This window comes from Sarcophilus harrisii, chromosome 1 (genome assembly GCF_902635505.1).
Source record: "Sarcophilus harrisii chromosome 1, mSarHar1.11, whole genome shotgun sequence".
Taxonomy (NCBI): domain Eukaryota; kingdom Metazoa; phylum Chordata; class Mammalia; order Dasyuromorphia; family Dasyuridae; genus Sarcophilus; species Sarcophilus harrisii.
Genome location: NC_045426.1, coordinates 503,954,760 through 503,973,279, shown reverse-complemented (window position 1 = coordinate 503,973,279; position 18,520 = coordinate 503,954,760). Strand labels below are relative to the sequence as shown.

The 18,520-nt window shown below is 36.7% G+C and overlaps 1 pseudogene; it reads right to left on the bottom strand.

Annotated features, from left to right (window-relative positions):
• Positions 1 to 15,532: 15,532 nt before the first annotated feature.
• LOC100928174 lies at positions 15,533 to 16,230 on the bottom strand (annotated as a pseudogene).
• Positions 16,231 to 18,520: the final 2,290 nt, after the last annotated feature.

The window sequence follows — 18,520 nt, the reverse complement described above, 5'->3', positions numbered from 1 at the left end:
GCCAAGTTGGGAAAGTGGGTTGGAGTATTAATAGCTGTACTGGTTTAAATAAAACAGGTGACTCAATGACTTACCAAATGCTATGGAGTGGGTGCTGGGTACCACAGAGTCTACATGAGGCACAGGGAAAAAACGATATGGTAGCTTTGGAGAAACCAGCACACAGTTGTTTGTATTTCTGAGTACCTTTGCTCTGTTAGTTAGCTAAATAAAAGAAAGTTAAAGCACACCAAGAAATATTATTATATATGGCTATAATCAATGGAGAAATAAGGCAGAAAAAGTAACTCTGGGAATGTGTCTCTTGGGGAATTGAGGAGGAGAAACAGCTTATTTAACAAATCTCCAGACTGTTAGCCTTTGTCATTCTAATGGTATGTTGACAAGATGCTGGCAGAATATGGAGGCAAATTGAGGGAGGGGGGATTACACTGATGGTTTAGTGAAATCAAAGAAACTGAAACTGAAAATACCCAGCAACATGTCTATTAGAGAGGAGAATGTGTCTCAACAATGCACTTGGCTGTTATCAAACTCATCAGTGGAGGCAGAAATAATAAAGTATAGGGATGAATTTTGGGATATAAAAAAAGAGGTGAGGATATAAAAATATCTTATTAAATATTGATAATGTTAAGATAGAAAACACAGTAAATTCATTTTGGAGTTGACTCAGAAGAAGTTAGATAAAGAGGTCAGACCTGCTATAACCATACCTGTGTTTGAACAGAAAAGGGAAAAAGATGAGAAAAGGAAAGGAATTTCCAAGACCAGTATTAGAACATGGAACATCTCAGTTCCTAGAAAAAGCTTGATGAGAAGTGACATGATTTTATGTCCCTAGAAATCCCAGAGCTTTGCCCAACTCCTGGCTTATTTTATCCTTAGGTTAATTATTTTCTTTTTGGGACTGATTATCTTCTCCCATCCCATTCATGCTTTCCCCCCACTAAAGGCTAAATTATTTTGACCTTTCAATAATAATGATAATGATAATAGTAAACTGTATATAAATGCTACCTATGTGCCAGTAGTGAGCACTATAATTATTATCTCATTTGATCCTCACAGTAACCCTGGGAGGTCAGTACTGTTACTCACATTTTATAAATGAGGGAACTGAGACAAACAGAAGTTAAGAGATACACCCAGATTCACACAGCTAGTATTTGAAGTCAAATTTAAAAACAAGGTTTGTTGTTCTATCTCTTATGTCACTCAGTTTTCCAAAGTCACCTTTTGAGTAATATGATTTCAAGAAGTGGGTTGCAGAGGTGCAGTGGATAGAGTACCAGCCCTGAAGTTAGGAGGACCTGAGTTCAAATCTGATCTGACACTTAACATGTCCTAGCTGTGTGACCCTGGGCAAGTCACTTAACCCCAATTGCCTCAGCAATAAAATAAAAATTATTTCAAAGGGTTCCCTTGTCCCAGTTTAGTTTTTAAATTAGATTTTTTCAATAAAAACTCCTAACCATAATATATTCCTCTTTCCCTATCTTCTGCTTTAAAAAAAAAGATTTTAAGACATAATAGAACAATTCTCATGCTCTCTATCTAATTATATTCCTTCCATGACCTTTAATGATAATAGGATTCAGAAAGGACATATGTATTATTTCTCCATTTTAGAGTAAAGTCTATCTTCTTTATATATTAATAAATTATAAATCTGTTAGGAGTAATTATTTTGTTTTGTTTTTTTGGGGGGGAAGAAGAGAGCTTACTGTACTTCCTACTACTCTATTATATTGGCTTTGTCTCCTCTGCCCCAGTTTTTCACCACTTTGCTGATGTCTGAAATTTCTTCAGTAGAAGCCAAGGGATTTCATTAAACAAAGTTCACATTTTCCTTAATGTTAGAAGTTATTGAAACTGTGTTCTGCCACTTACCAGCTATGTGACTTTGGGGTCTGGGAAATCTAGTAATGGTGAAGAATGGAATTCCCCTGTGAAAAGTCAATTAAATATATCCAGAGAGATTCACTGAGAGATTCTAGCACAGGGTAGCAATCATAATAAAGATAATTAACACTGAAAGAGTTCCTACCAGAAGGAGATTTTGGATATCTCCACATAGCCTCCTGAAATTCTCACACTATTCTACTCAATTGTTCTAAATCAAAGACAGAGCCTCCAACCCTGTCTCTGATAACTAGATGGAATTCAATATTTTCTATATTTAGTTTGCAAGCTTAGCACTCAATAGAGTATTTCCTCCTACTAGAACAATTGTTTGCAATTAGAGAAGGCTACATGTAACTAGTGGGTAATACTGTAGGAATTGTAAGAAAGGCTGTGTGATACGGAGGAAAGAGCACTATTAACCTTGGAGTCAGATCGCTCAAGTATGAATTATAGCTTGGCTTTTTACTTGCTGCGTGACCTTGATGGATAAGTCTCTAAGTTCAAGTTTTTCATCTATAAAATAGAAACAATAATACATAAGTAATCCTCATGGCACTAACAAAGGATAAACATGGCTTCACATGACAGTAGCTTATTGCTGTAAAACTATCCCAGGCAAAACATCATTCTAAAAATCTTTAAAGTATATGTAAGATACTTCCTTTTTCATATGTGAACAATCTGATTGATAAAAGGCGACAGAAAGAAACTATCTGTATAAGGGGGAAAGGATGAAATCATCTTGTGAGGAAATATAGTTTCTTAGTGTTAGGAAGATTTATGAGAGAACTAGCCCTCAGATGAATATAATGAGAGGTCCTTTTTGAAGACAGAGAAATGATTGATATAATGATGGCTTCAGAGTATCTTGGTCTATCAATCAATTGACATGATTTTTTTAAAACAATTTCATTAGGAATATGGCATTGTGACTTTATGGAGCTTTTGCTAGCCTCATTAGAAGCGATTGAGAGAGAAGAGAGAACAATAAAAGGAAAAGGAGAAGAGGGAGGGAGATGAAAGAAGGAGAAAGAGACAGAGGCTGTAGGTCTTAGTCATTTGTACTGTATGGTAAAATATCTGCAGTGCTAGCTCTCCATGGATATATTAAAGAAGTGATTCCTCTTCCTCAGACTTCCTCAGTTAACTGGTTTTGATGTGCAGGGTCAACTCTCTTAGGCGTAGAGAGATTTGGAGACCCAAGGGTAGAGTGCCCTTCCCCCCATCCAGCCACAGTCCATGAGTTCATGGGTTTCTAGGCAACTCTGTGCCATCTACCTCACAGAGTTGTGTTGAGGAAAGTGCTTTTCAATGCAAGCTTTTTGAGACTAGGACATTTTCATTTTTTTTGTATTACTATCCCTATTGCCTAGCACAGTGCCTGACAAAACTGCTTGTTGACCTTGAGATCAGTTTTTATACCCACAGATGATTAAGGCTTGTTATTGTAGGATCTTTGACCTGTAAGCTGTGTGAGAAAATGAGAAAACTTCAGAGCTGAGATTCCTGGTTCTATTCTGAACTTAATTGGGAGCAAAAGAGGAAGGAAAATCTATTAAGGAGATTAATTAATGAATGACTACATATTTGGTTAACTTTTTTTCATAAGCTTCTTGTTTTTCTTTCTTTTTATTTTTCTTTTTAGTTTTTCCTCAATTTCTCTCATTTGATTTTTAAACTTTTGTTTTTGAGTTCTTCTATAAATTCTCTCTGATCAGGGAACAGTTTCATGTTACTTTTTGGGGTAGAAACTTTTTAATTTTTTTTTAAAATTTTACTAAAGTGACCTTTGAAGATGAATCTGTCTTCCTTGTTTCCATAATATGTTGCAATGATGGGATTCTTTCTTCTTTGCCAGTTCATTTTTTTAAAAAATAAGAGGTATTTGTGTAAGCACTTCTAATTGAGGGGTGGGAGGATGGTACTTCAAGATTCTCTTCAGCTCTCCCTTCTGATCAGGAACCCCAAACCAAGAGCACCACCCTCCAGCAAGTGTCCACAGTCAGCAGCATCCATGATCTGCTGATTTGGCACTTACCAGTATGCTGGATCCTTCTCACTCAGGGATACATCTCAGCAGGGCAGTGGGGCCTAAGGTTCCCAATCTTCAGGACTCCCTGATCTTCAGGACTCCAACCCCGACTTGATGAACAGTACAAAAAGTGAAAGTCTCTGTGGTTTTTGATGAGGCTACAGCTAGCCCTGGGGGTCCCCATTTGTTCTTTCTGAGGAGCTAGCTTGAGGTGTTTGCACTTCAAACTGCTTAATCTCCAGTCTGGGATTTTTGTTTGGATCTTCTCAAGTTTTATCAGGAAGACCCCTGCTGTGTTCTTTAGGATTTTTTTTTTTCCAGTCTGTGTTCACCTTGAGGCACAAATTTGTTCTATTTGTGGGAAATTAACCAACCTACTCCACCATCTTCCCAGAACCCTCCTCTCTGGAACCAACTTTGAAAGAAACTGTATTTGGTTCTGACCTGATGGACTTCTCTTTAAGCTGTGTTGCATAACCATCTGAAGAGTAGCTTGATGTTCCTCAACTCATCTTTCTTTTTGTCTCTTTTTAAAAAGGTGGGACATATCTAATTAAGCCCATGAAAGCTTCCCACTCTCCTGCTCACAGCTGACAAGCAGCCTGATTCCAGAGATCTGCAGTTCAGTAATGATGAAAGTAGCAACTGTCCTGCAGAATCAATTGCTGTGTCCATCAGTGTCTTCTGGTTCCACATGCACACTAGCTCCTTAAAGCACTTCCCAATTAGAAGTAAGGCTCCTCCTGCAACCTGGAGTTTGCTGACTAGTCATTTGCCTGAAACAGAGCATGAAAGTCCAAATGTTAAATCTAATTGCTCTCAGGTTGTAGTGGTGTTGCTAATTCAAACCAAAGAGTAATTCCTGGCTTTTCACAATTTTTGTATTCTTTAGAGTGTGAATAGAGCTGTAACTGTATGTTTTTTATCCAAATGAAATGACTCTTTCCCTAGTGTCTAATATGATGCCATGCACATAATAGATACTTTATAATTTTTTGTTGATTTGAATTTAATTATTTTTCTCCCTTGTTTAAATACACAATTTTCATTCATGCTTATACCTTGTATATATCATTCCTGAAAATTCTCTACTCAAATATACATTCCGTCCCACATCCCTTACAAATAAGTTGGTATAATCCACAAATTGAAAGTGAGTTTGATTTGTAATGGAGAAAAGAATTCCACCTAAATCTGGTTGAGACCCAAATACTGCCCAGTTTTAAACTACATTTAACCCTATTTGGGATTTTCTTGGCAGATATACTGGACTGGTTTGACTTTTCCTTTGCCAGCTCTTTTTACAGACAAAAGAGGCTAAAGAAATAGGGTTAAGTGACTTGCCCAGCATCACACAGCTAGTAAGTGTCTGAGGCTGGATCTGAACTTGGGTTTTCCTGATTCCAGGCCCAGAGATACATTTACTGTATCATGCAGCTGAGCCTTAACCCTAAGAAAATGATAACTAACAACTGAAATGAGGACTCTAATGTTTAGCTTGACGATATTGTAAGTATATATGGTTACTGAAAGGGCTCCTTGTTTGAACATAAGATCAGCAGAAGGCTGGGTTTTCTTTTTGGTTAGCAGGGAGAGAAATGCTGCAAATGGACAGTGAATTAGGCTTAGAATTTAGTAGGAGGGAGAGATGGGACTGGATCACAGCTGGGAAACCTGAGTGATTTCAATGAAACCGAGCATGCTCAGTGTTCCAAAAAGTCCACTCCATTATTCTCCCAATGATGTCATATGACTGTGAATCATAGAAAATCATTATTATCTTGGACCATAGTTGGCCTGAAAGACAATATTAAAATGTATAGAAAATTGAAATAGGTAAAAGTCTTTTATCAATGATCATTTTCATAGTAATTGGCATTTAAATAGCCACTTTAAATTTTGCAAGTCCCTTACATACACTGTCTCATATGATCCTCACAACAATCCTGTCAGGTAGATACTGTTAGTGTTATTTCCATCTTACTATTGAGGGAACTGAGGCACAGTGAGGTTAAATGACCTACCCATAATCACATAGCTATTAAATGTCACAGGCAGAATTTTAATCCAACCTTTTAACAATTGTAAGGAATAGTATTAAAAATACCTTCAAGGACTTGTATGAGGAGAAAAGGGGGTGGGCCAGTCAAGGAAAAAGTTAAGCTGAGTGTTTCGCTGAAGTTTGGAATTTTATTTTATTTTTTTTTTTGAAGTTTGGAACTTTAAAAGGAACAGATGAAGACTTCTAGCAGGCTAACTTGCTTCTCTGATGGAGGATATATGGACACAGAGAAGAGTTCCACAGAATGGAAAAACAGAGAGAGATTTCTGTTTGCATTAATGGGCAAAATACACACCTTGATGAGATTCTTGGTGCATACAAGTATCTAAGTCAAGTGGCAGGTTTGTGCCAAAGTGCTAGGCTGGGATCCAGAAGTTCTGGATCCCCCACTTACTGGCTGGGTGACATAAAGTTTCAGTTTTCTTGTCTGGTAAGTGAGGAACAGGTAAGGATGAGGAGTAAATAACAGATCTGGAATTTGAACCCAGTTCTTCAAACTCCAAGTCTAGTGTTCTTTCCCTTAATCAACCCATACTAGAGGTGATCAACAAGGTCAATTCCAGTTAAATCCTCTGACCTATGAGTACAGATTTTCTGATTCCAAATCCAAATCCAAATCCCAAACTCCAAATACTCAGAAGAGGTAATCTTACTTCATTTTATTTCCAGATTTGGAGGGAAATGTTCAACTTCTTTTTTTCTCATCAGGAATTATTTAAACATAGGGCATACTCTGAAGTGATTATAAGAGAACCAGGATGGATTTCATCATGACTAACTTCAAATTAGCAGGGGAGCTTCAAAGTACAGGGAGTCCATTTTCTCATTAGAACAATTCCACTAGAGATGCTGAAAATAGATCCCAGAAATCCAATAACTTTTAAAAATTGTTTCTTGGTTATTGTTGTTGTTATAACTGTGTATCTGCTACAAAGGATCTATTATGAGCATCCCACTTGGAAGCAGCTTTTCCATCTTCTCAGATAATTGCTGAAGTCAGTCTGGAGCTCCCCTGGAGACACTGCTGAAGGTCAGCAGAAACAGAAGAGGAAATGTGAACAGGAGGGTGCTTCATTAGGAGATGATTGTAATTGCTTTCCTAGTAACTATGCTTAACCAGACTATTTCATTACTAATTCAAGGCTCTTCCTATCATTCATGGACCTTTTCATTTGCTACCTATTTGATACAGGCCTAACACTTCACCCTTCTAGGCTTCAATTTCCTCATCTGTTAAATGATATATTTGGACTAGATGAAGGGACTAGATCCCTTCCCATTCAGCATGTGCTAGAATCAGCTTGTATCAGTTCATGAGATCTAATTGTTACATTTTCAGTGTGAGCTTTTATACCTCAGAAATCAGCAAAAACTACAAATCTGGACTTCGTTTGTGTGTGTGTGTGTGATTGTCCAGATTTAAGAAAGACAAAGAGAGAATTAATAATGCTGATTAAATTTATAAATATGTGGTATATACATTTCCCACTGGCCCTCCCTCTCCCCCAACCTGAGGAGAGTTGAATGTTAAACATCTATTAGGACATCCCTGCTTATGACTCTAAGTCTATGATCCTTTGATCTTTCTGGAGTTTAGTTTCTTCATCTGTAAAATAAGAGGTTTAGCTTAGATGATCAATAAGGCTTATTTTAGCACTGAAACATATAGCCATGGAAGCTAAGGCTTAAAACAGGATATATCCTATGGTCTAAATTTAATAAAAATTTTTTTTTGTTTTAAAAAAAGATCTTTCTATCCAGAAGAAAAATTATTCCTCAAAGACAATGTTACCATTTTTTGGAATATCCATATTAGTAGACTAAAAATGAACCTGGTAAACTGGGACACAAATATGGACAGTGGTTATAATAAGTGTCCTTTATTCTTAACTTTTCTCCTTTGTCTTTTGCTTTTCCCTTGAAATAATGGGGAAGTGGCTTTTGCCATTCACTGGATTCAGTCATCACACAAAGCTGCCCATTTGTATAGGTCTCCATCATGGGGTTGTGCACCCAAGAGATTTAATGAATGCTTTTGATGATTAGTCACAAGGACAGATATCCTAGTTGTGTCTCAGAGCAGTCATGTAACCTTGGCCAGAAATTATTTAGCCTCTCTAGACCTGTTTGTCTTTTCAAAAATCTCATGGAAAGTCTGTTACATAATGTTACAGACTCATGGAGCCTGTTACATACATACAGTTACATACATACTGTTATAGACTCATGGAGTCTGTTACATACATCCCAGTCAAAGGGAAAATTTCAGAACAAAGAACCAAGAATGAAAAGCCCCAAATAAAAATATTCCACAGAAACTTGCACATTTGCTATATCAAAAGATGTTCGTTAAATTAAAAAAAAGCCTAGAGAAATTGTAGCCTTCAAAAGGAAAGCTGTAAGCTTTGAGTCTTAAGACATTTGGATTCTAACCAAGGTTCTAAGACTGATTGTACTGAGACCTTTAATTTTTTAAAAAATTAATCAAAATTAATTTTAGAAATTAATAAAATAGTGTCTACAATTGCTCTACCTTTTCAATCAGTGAATGAGGGGAAGGGAGGGAATTTAAAACTTTTTTTTTTAAAAAAATAATGTTTAAAAACAACTATACTTAAAGAATAAAATAGATAATAGGATTTTGAGCTGAGCTGGAATGGACCTCAGACATTATCTTGTTCAATCCCTCATTATGTAGATGAGAAAATAAATCGAGAGAGATGAAGTGATTTGCTCAGGGTTATATAAGTAGAAAAGCTGTCAAATTCACTAACTGCAAAACCATTGCTTTTTACACTATGTCATTCTGTCTACCTTGGAAGGGAAGAAATAATGCCTGTTTCCCTTGATATATGTGAAAGTGCTTTTAGGCAGTAGGGATGGAGAGGCCGCTGCAAAATGGGGACACCAATCCTTTTTTTTTTTCCAGTACTGATTCTAAGAGCAAGTAGGTTCATGATATTTTTCTTGTCACCTGCTTTTACATTATAAGTTAAATTAGCCAAGGAGGGGCAAAGATGTAAAACAAGGAAGAAGATCAAGTAAAGAGTAGCTGGTTTCCTATAGCAAAACATCTCCAGTGCATATTTCTCCAAATTGCATATGGAACATGTCAGGATTGTTCATAGGATCACAATATTAGGATTCAGTGCAACTTCAAAGATCAATGAAACCAGCACCCTCATTGTACAAGTCAGTAAAATGAGGCTTCAAAGATCTGAGCAAGCCTTGATCGTAGGTCTTTTAATTCCAACTCTAATGCTTTCCTCTTGTACTGTCTCCTTGTTGCCTTCTTCAGACAAACAAGCAGAAAACCTTTTATTAAGGCATTTTGACTTTATATAAGCAAGTTTTGGGAAAAAACCAAATAGTTCCTTCCCATACCGAGTTTTTCTTCAAAATGAAAAATAACAACTAAAAAGAAATGCCTGATTCTGTGATTGCAGCTGATATTATTTGTAGAAGTCTGTCCTAGTAGTTCCCCATTTCTTTGCTATGAAGGACAAAGGATGCTTCATTCTGTTCTGGGGACCTTTGGTGGTTTTCCAGTTATTCAGCTCTGAACTCTTTGGGACCATATTTCTTTACTTTGGCTACCATTTCTCTTCCTGAGGCTATTACCACAAATGGGACCTCCAGAGATCATTCTGGGGAGGATCTAAACCACCTATATTCTGAACTGCTTAAGACTTATACTTCTTTACCAAGCTTGCTAATTGTTTTTTTTTTTTTTTTTTTTTGTCCTTCTGCAGTACAGTTAGCATTCTTTCCTCTGCTCCCTCCTATCCATCTATCTCTTGTTTTAGGAATTGTAATCAAATTAGATCTGCCATTGTTTTTGAAATCAACTGCTTGTTTCTTACCATCACTGTTTATAAATGGTATAAATGGGGGGTTTATAAACCCCCAGAGCTTTCTTAAACCAAAATATCCATTCTTGGCCATTATTCCTTATTTATGTTGTTTTCCCTATTGCAATGGAAACTCCTTACTTTAATATTTGTATTTCTAGCACTTAGTATAGTAGTATTTAATAAAGAAAGTGATGAATAAATGCTTTTGCATTTGTTCATTCACTCAGAGTTTGCCTTCTATTTAATGGTCCTTTCATTTACATATGAATAGTCATTGTTTATTTATTTTTGGTTCTGATTACTTCACTTCATCAGTTCACACAAAACTTTCCACATTTCTTTTGATTCCTCCTAGTTATTTCTAATTGGATAATAGTATTGCCACATTTTTCCAGTCACTTCCAAATTGATGGATATATTTGGTTTATAATTTTTTTTTTTACCACCATGAACACATATTTTGACATATATTAGACTCTTGTATCTTTTTTATATTATCTTGGAATATAAGCCCAGGAGAAAAATCATTAGCTTAAAAGTAGAGACAATTTAGCTAGCCACTTTGCTTACATAATTCCAAATATGTATGTAACATAGATTCACCAAGAGAATGATAGTATGTCTATCTTCAAAAATCCTTCCCAACAATGACTTAAGTTTTGTCATCCTTATCAGTTTCCAAGGGTGTGAGGTGAAACCTCAGAATTATTTTAATTTACTTTTTTTTCCCCAAGAAAGTCATACTGTGAAAGAAAACATAATGCCCCCCTCCCAAAAAAAAACAACTCTAAGAAAAATAAAGAAAAAATATTTTAAATTTGCATTCAGGCTCCACCAGTTCTTTTTCTGGATATGTTAATTTTTTTTTCATAACTTTCTTGTATCACTCTCATTTCTTTTCCTAGAACTGAGATTCTAGGAACTGAGGAATAGAGGTATCAATAAGAGCCAGCTATATCCATTGCCAGCACTGGGACCCTCTGTAGATCTTTCTGACAGATCCCCTTACTATTTCTGTATTGAGAACTCCTGAAGCTGCTGCTGCTCTTGTGCTTGCTTCCAAAGTCCACAACTCCTGCTGCCATTGTGTGTGCTCCAAGTTACTCACCACAACAGAATCACAGACTTCTCTTGCTAAACTCCTAAATTGTCTTAGGCTAGGGAAATGAAATGTCTCAAACAGATCTTCTCTTTTCTTTGTCACTCCAAAACTGAGTTTGAGACATTATTTTAAAGCTGTTTGGGAATATTGGGAGAGTCTGACTGCATTACTGTCCTTACTCCATCATCTTGGCTTTGCTTCTTATCATCCTATACCTCATCTTTTTTCTTAAAGAAGGCTGTCTATCCTTGACTGTATCTCCTTTCCTCCCCCTCCCTTTTTTACTCTCTATAGTCTGGTTTTTTATTTTCTCATTCAAGTGAAACTTCTGTTTCCAAAGTAACCAATGATCTCTTGTTTGCCAAATCTTATTTTTTTCTCAGTTCCCATTCATCTTACCCTCTTTGCAGCTTCTGACACTGTTGATTATTTTCTTCTTTTGGCACTCTCTTTTCTCTAGGTTTTCATGACATTTTTCTATGCTGGCTCATTCCTTATTTGTCTGAACACTTTTTTACTAGTTCTTCTTCCAAATCATGCCTATTAACTTGCCCTAAATTCAGTCCCTTATCTTCAATTACCTATTGGACATCTTGTACTGGATGTCCAGGAGACATCTAAAACTCAATATGTCTCAAATTGAAACCATTATTTCTCTCTCTCCAAATCTTTTTTTTTTTGTAACTTACCTATTATTTATTGTTCAGGGTGCTACCATTTTCCTACTTTCCTGGCTCACAACTTAGGTGCTACTCCTCTCCACCCCATATCTAATCAGTTGTCAAGTCCTCCCATTTCTACATTGGGAACGTTTCTTATTATAAGATCCTTTCCCATCCCTTCCTCCCCAGAGAAACTGAAAGCATCCTACTGTATATAAGGGGCAGGTCTTCTTCATCTCACATTTAAGTTATTCCAATAATCTTTTGGTTTATCTACTAACTTCAAATTTTTTCCCCTCTCCAATTTGACTCACCTGTCAATTTGATGTTTAAGTGCAAGTCTGATCATGCCACATATTTCACCTCACCCATCACTCCCAATTCAATAAACTCTAGTGACTTTCCCAAATCACATAAAGAATTAAAATAAGAATTGAGGTCAGAGTTCAATAAGCCAAGAAACTTTTAGAAAATATGATAGTCCTTTTTGGAACACTGTCTCTTAATGTGAACAGTTGTTTTAAAAGTCTTATTGGGCAGCTAGGTGGCACAATGGATAGAGTGCTGAGCTTGGAAACAGGAAGGCTCATCTTTGTGAGTTCAAATCTGACCTCAAATGCTTACTGTGTGTCTCTGAGCAAGTCACTTAACCCTGTTAATCTTAGTTTCCTCATCTGTAAAATGACTTGTAGAAGAAAATGGCAAATTATTCCAGTGTCTTTGCCAAGAAAATCCCAAAGAGGCTCAAGAACAGTTGGAAACAATTCAACAGCAGCAACAAAAATCTTAATGTGGTTTTAAGCTATTAATGCTTAAGATTCTTTTAGAGTTTTAATAGAAGTTTAAAACCTCTATTAAACATTTTGAAAATTGGCATTTTTGGAAAGTTTCAAAGTCTCTGACATTCTTTTGTTGAGAAATTTAAAATTTGTTCCTGGGTTTCAGTGTGAATCCAGATTTTCTGCTGAAAGTGTTTAACATTAAGGGTCATGAGTCAGCAGCAAATTATCACACTTTGATACAATGCTGAAAAGTCAGAGAATATTATAGTCATGAGGAATGTTGATAATTAGTGAAAGTATCTGAGAAAATTTTTCAGCCTCTGAAGGTGGCATTTATCATTACAAAGTATTTAATTTGGTCTCCTAGAAGCAGGAGATTGCAGATCATTTTGAAGCTGGTCAGTTGGTATTCTGCTGAGGTAGAGAACAGATAACAAGTCAGTCTGTATGTGAGGAAAAGCAGCAAGTAGTCTCCAAATCATTATGCTACTGTAGCCCATACCAATATCCAGGAGACTAAATTTCTAACTCTTCATGTATAAATTTTCTGTTGCTCTCTGATAAATTCAGTTAGTTATCTCTGTAATACATTCAGGAAATACATAATGTGTCAATATTTTTAATGCAAAGTGGGTTCTGGGAGTTTGCTAGTGCAATCTGGCTTGAGCTATGGGAAGGCTAGAATAGTATTTTCACTGGAGAATATGTATATATGTGTGTATGTTGTTGTTTAGGAGTGTCTGATTCTTTGCGATCCCATTTGGAAGTGATTTTTTTGGTTGTTTCTTTCTCCAACTTCTTTTACAGATGAGGAAACCGAGACAAACAGGGTCAAGTGATTTGCCTGTAAGTAAATGTCTGAGGCCAGATTTGAACTCAGAATGGTGAGTCTACTTGATTCCAAGTCCAGTGCTTGCCCCACTTAGCTGCCCCAAAAGGTAAATTAATGGTTTTAATAATAATAGCTAACATTTCAATAGTGATTTATATGATATAGGGCTTCACATATAATATAATAAATCCTTGACACAATCTTCTAAAGTAGATCCTGTTGTCATCCCCATTTTACAGATGAAGAACCTGAGGTGAAGTGATTTACTCAATGTTATAGAGTTTAATAAGGATCTGAGGTAGAATTCAAACTCAGGTCTTCTGATTTTTAAGTCCGGTAAACTGTCTACAAGGTCAGTTACTTTTTCAAGCATCTAAAGTGTTCCCATTCTCCTAAAAAGATAATCTCTAGTCCTTAACATTAGGAAGTAATAGACAACTATTAAGAACTTATTAAGGGTTTGCAGTGACACGTGGGCTGACTTTTTGAGTAGGCACAGAAGGCTGGTATGATCCTAGGGGAAAGCACAAAGGGAATCCTAGAATTTTAATCCCACCATCTGCCATTTTTATCATTCTAGTTTCACTCTTTGGAGTCATAAAACATGTTGTCTACAAGAATTCAAATCTCTCTTTGAGGGGAGGGTTTGTGGTTGAAATTCTCTTTGTCACATAATGTTTTAATCATCAATTAAATTCCTAGCAACGCTGAGCAGGAATGGGTTGTTTTTGCTGATCTAGGGAGGGAGAGAAAGTGAAAGAAGAGGTTCAGTGACATTGATTGAGGAGATGTGGGTGGGGTGGGAGTGCTAAAACAAAATTTTGCCTTGGGCCATCCCACTCAGAATCTGTCCTGAGTTATGAGGGCAATGGCATTTTCAATGCCACAGGTTTTCAGTCACTAATATCTGGGGACCCGTTTTCCCAAGCTAAGAGGATCCTGAAATGCAGATACAGATGATTACTATTGCACTGCTCAGCTGCAGATTTTGTCAACCTAGTTATTATGAATTTATTTCTTTAATAGTTCAGATTTGAGCCATAAAGAATAATTTATTGGAAAAAAACACCAGCTCTGTCCAATGCCTTGGGCCCTGTGTACTGAACAGCAATAAACTATAGCTAATAAAACTGGAAAATAACCTTAAAATGGAAAAAAAAATAGCTACTAAGACATTATTTCTTCTTACTAATTAGTTAACTAAAGAGGACTGTAAGAAGAGGGAATTCTAGGAGAAATTTTCTTTGGTAGATCATGGAATTTATATCCCTGTGTAAATGCCAACTGTTTAACCCCCTGTAGGCTCTTCTAGAAGGCTGGATTAGACCTAGAAATAAAGCAGCATTATTTTATCTCTATTCTCCTCCTTGCCTCTATCCTGAGGGCTCTGCGGTCAATGATTGGCCCCTGGTGAAGTCAGAAACAGGGCACCAAACAAAGAACCACTTTGACAGGTAGGAAGATAGGACATTTTTTTTTTTTTAGCCAGTTGAATGTGGTTTGCACTCTTTGAGGTTTTAATCTCCCAAATATACTAACTTCCCTCATTTTGTTCAGCTGCACATATAATGCTAGTGAGAACCTTGGTCTATTCTTGACCTTTGTCTCTTTATCCCCTTGGTAACATTTGCTCCATCTTCAACTAACACCTTTTTACTGGTGGCTCTCAAATCTATATCTAGTTCCAACCTTCAGACTAATTAGAAATGAACTTAGGTGCTGTATTAATAGCTATCTATTAAGACATCTCTCCCTGGATAGCCTGTTTACAACTCAAATTCAGTATGTTCCAAACAGTAATCATATTTCTCACAAATTTGTTTATCTTTCAAATGTTCCTTTTGTCCTATGTCCTACTTTATTAAACAGAGCAATGATATGTTCAGACCTATGTTTTAGGAAGATCAGTCTTACAGGTGATGGTGGATGGGCTGTGAAGAGACTTATGGCAGGTAGACCAATATTTGTAATGAATAATAATCATGTCATCATAATAATCAGCATAATAATATATGGAATCATAATGATTCTTAGTTTTCATTTGACATTTAAATCTAACATTTGTCAAGTCTTATAATATTTTTTTTAAGGTAAAAATTTATTTGTCAAAGAAATAAACAAAAAGAATTAAATATAATTACAAAGAACTAATAATTCACACATTCTGTTCAGTTTCTAAGTTTCTATCATATTCCTAAAGCATTTACAGGCAATTCAGGTCATTACCACTTTCTCAACAGGTTCTTATCATGATTTGAGAATCATTCAAGTTCCTGATGCCTTAAGAATTCCTAAGATGCCCTTTCTCTCCCTTCCCCCTACACTCCAGTTTTCCAGAAATCCTGTTGGATGTTTTCTTTGTTTGCCTCCCCATGCTGTTGCTTGATTTGGAAGATTTCATTTTCTAGCTGTACAATAGTCCGTTCGATCTCATAATTTTTACTGATGAGTGAGACCCAAGTCGACTCCATTTCTCGTAATTTAGATCCAGCAGTGAGTTGCATGTTCTTCCTCTGCCAGTTCAAATCCTGAATATGTTTTCTTAATTTCTGCAGTTCCTTCTGGGCTTGTTCAATCATATGAACTAGATTTTCATTATATATTTTCCAGGCATTGCAACCATGTTGTGATATAACTCAAGGTCTTCAATGAGAACTGCCTGATGCTCCAGTTGGGCCATGGAATTGTTTACACATTCCTGCCATGCAGTGATATCATTCTTCTGCCCAGAAGAGGGAGGTGGAAGTTCATATCGTTTCATGTTAAGCAAATCAATTGGTTGTTGGGCAGCCAATCTTTCAAATTCATTTCTCAAAGGCTGAGTAATCCAGGGCCGGTAGATAGCTCAGATAGTTCTTGGTAGGCTGGTACCTATGCGTTTCTTCCTCTACCAAAGCAGCAGCAGCCTCCCACAGTCCAGGAGCTCCATAACCCTAATCGAAGTAAGGCAGGGTGTCCACCACCGCCTCCCCAGCGACTAGATCGGTACCTGCCATCCTGCGGGTAATGTAATATTCTCTTCTCTAAAATATAAAGTTCTCTGGGAGCAGATTTCTTGGGGGACTTGTGGAGGCAGCTTTAATTTCAGTTCAGTGTAATCACCCCAAATGCAGCCAGGTATTAAAGTCCAAATTCTTTATTGTCTCCTTCAAAATAGCCCAGTTAGCTTTCTTAGAGGCCTATCTCCCTCCTTGGTTCCGAGAGCTCTTGTTGCTAGTCCTTTGCTTCTTCCAGCTTCACTCTCTCTTCCTCTGAATCTCCAGCCAGCACAAAAGTGGAAGATGGAATGAATCTGACTCTGCCTCTGAGAGAGTGGACTTGTGGACTTCTGTGACTTGTGAATCTCCCAAAGTCAATCCTAGTTGAGGCTCCTAGCTTATATATGCTCTCTAAAGGTGTGAACTCTAATGTGTGAACTAATGTGTGAATTCTCTTAAAGGTGTGAACTCTAAAGATGTGAACTAAATACATAAGCATTGTTTATTAATTCCAGTGACTTAGCACCTTGTTTCAAGTTCTGGCCCATAACAAAATCTAGATATAACATTTCTTACTTCCCTTTTCTTCTCTCTACTCACATGTCCTTTCCACTAGTTCAGGACTATCATTTCTCTCCAGGATTAGTTTTGAATGGTCTCCTGCTTGTACTTTCTTCCCTCTCCAGTCCTCTTACAACACAGCTGCTAAATTGACATTTCTAAAAGCATTCTGAATATGTTACTCCTTTACTCAAAAATCTTTAATGTCTTCTTATCAACACTTATAGTTGGACTAGATTGGCTATTGACATCTATCATCCAGCAAAGATGTATTAAGTGCCCACTCTGGATGGTGCTGAGTTTTGGAGATTCATAAAAAAGCAAAAAAGCCTCCAAACAAACAAATAGACAAAACCTTTTTATTCTCAAGGAGTTCACAGTCCAATGCAAACAATTATGTGGAAACAAATATGTATATATGTATATAGTTTATGCATTTATACATATGTATACAATATTCCACAGGGAATATTGAACATAGGAAGACATCACTATTAAATGAAAAAAGGAAAGTTTCCTGTAGAAAATAAGATTTTAGTTGAGACTTGAAGGGAACCAGGGAAGCTAGGAGACAGAAATGAGAATGGAGAATATTCCAGATATGGGAAGACAGTAAAAAATGCCCAATGTGCAGAGATAGAGTTTCTTGTACAAATAACAGCAAAAAGGCCAGTGTCATTGAATCAAAGATTATATTTTGGAAGTAAAGTGTAAAAAGCCTAGAAATATAGGAGGGTGCTAAATTATGAAAAGTTTTTGAATGCCAAATAGATGATTTTATATTTGTTCCTGGAGATGATCAGGAGTCACTGAAGTTTATTAAGTAGAAGGATGATATGTTCAAACTTATGTTTTAGGAAGATCAATCTGACAGGTGATGGTAAATGGACTGTGAAGAGACTTTTAGCAGCTAGACCATTCAGTTGTCTATTTCAGCAGTCCAAGAATATTGAAGACCAACAATGTCAGAGAAGAGAAAGGGGCTTATTTGACAGATGTCATAAAGCATTTGACAATTGATTGGATATGACAAGATTGTAAATGATAGGGCCTGACAACTGATTGGATATGATAGGGGCAGGGAGGAGAGTGAAAGAAAGCAGTTGAGCCTTACACTTAGCTTTTGAGTCTTGGGTGACAGAGAGAATAGTGGTATTCTTGACAGAAATAGGAAAGTTAGGAAGGGGGAGGGAAGAGTTTTAGGGAAAAAGATAATGGATTCTGTTTTGGACATATTGAGTTTAAAATGTCTTTTGGACATCTAATTGCAAGAGAATCTAAAAACCAGCTGGAGATATTAGAGATTAGAGGTCAGGAGAGAGGTGAAGGATGGGCAAGTGGATCTGAGAATCATCAATGTATTAGAGAGATCATCAATATATTAGAGAGATGATAATTGCATCTATGTAAGCTGATGAGATTACAATCAAAGTAGTAGTTGAGAGGGAGAAGAAAAGGGGATCTATGACAAGAGTCTTGAGGGGATAATACTAATGGGTATAACCTGGATCAAGAACCAGGAAAGGAGAATGAATGGAAAGTCAAACAGATAAGAGGAGAGACAGAAGACAAGAGAATCCGCATCATGGAGCAGAGTGTGATTGAAAGTGTCAGGGGCTTCAGTTGAGGTCAACTAGTATAAAGTTGAGAAAAGGTTTGGCAATTAAGAGATAACTGGTAATCTTTAGAGAGAGCGGTTTCAGTTAAATGATGAAATTGGAAGCCAGATTTCAGAGAGTGACTGTAG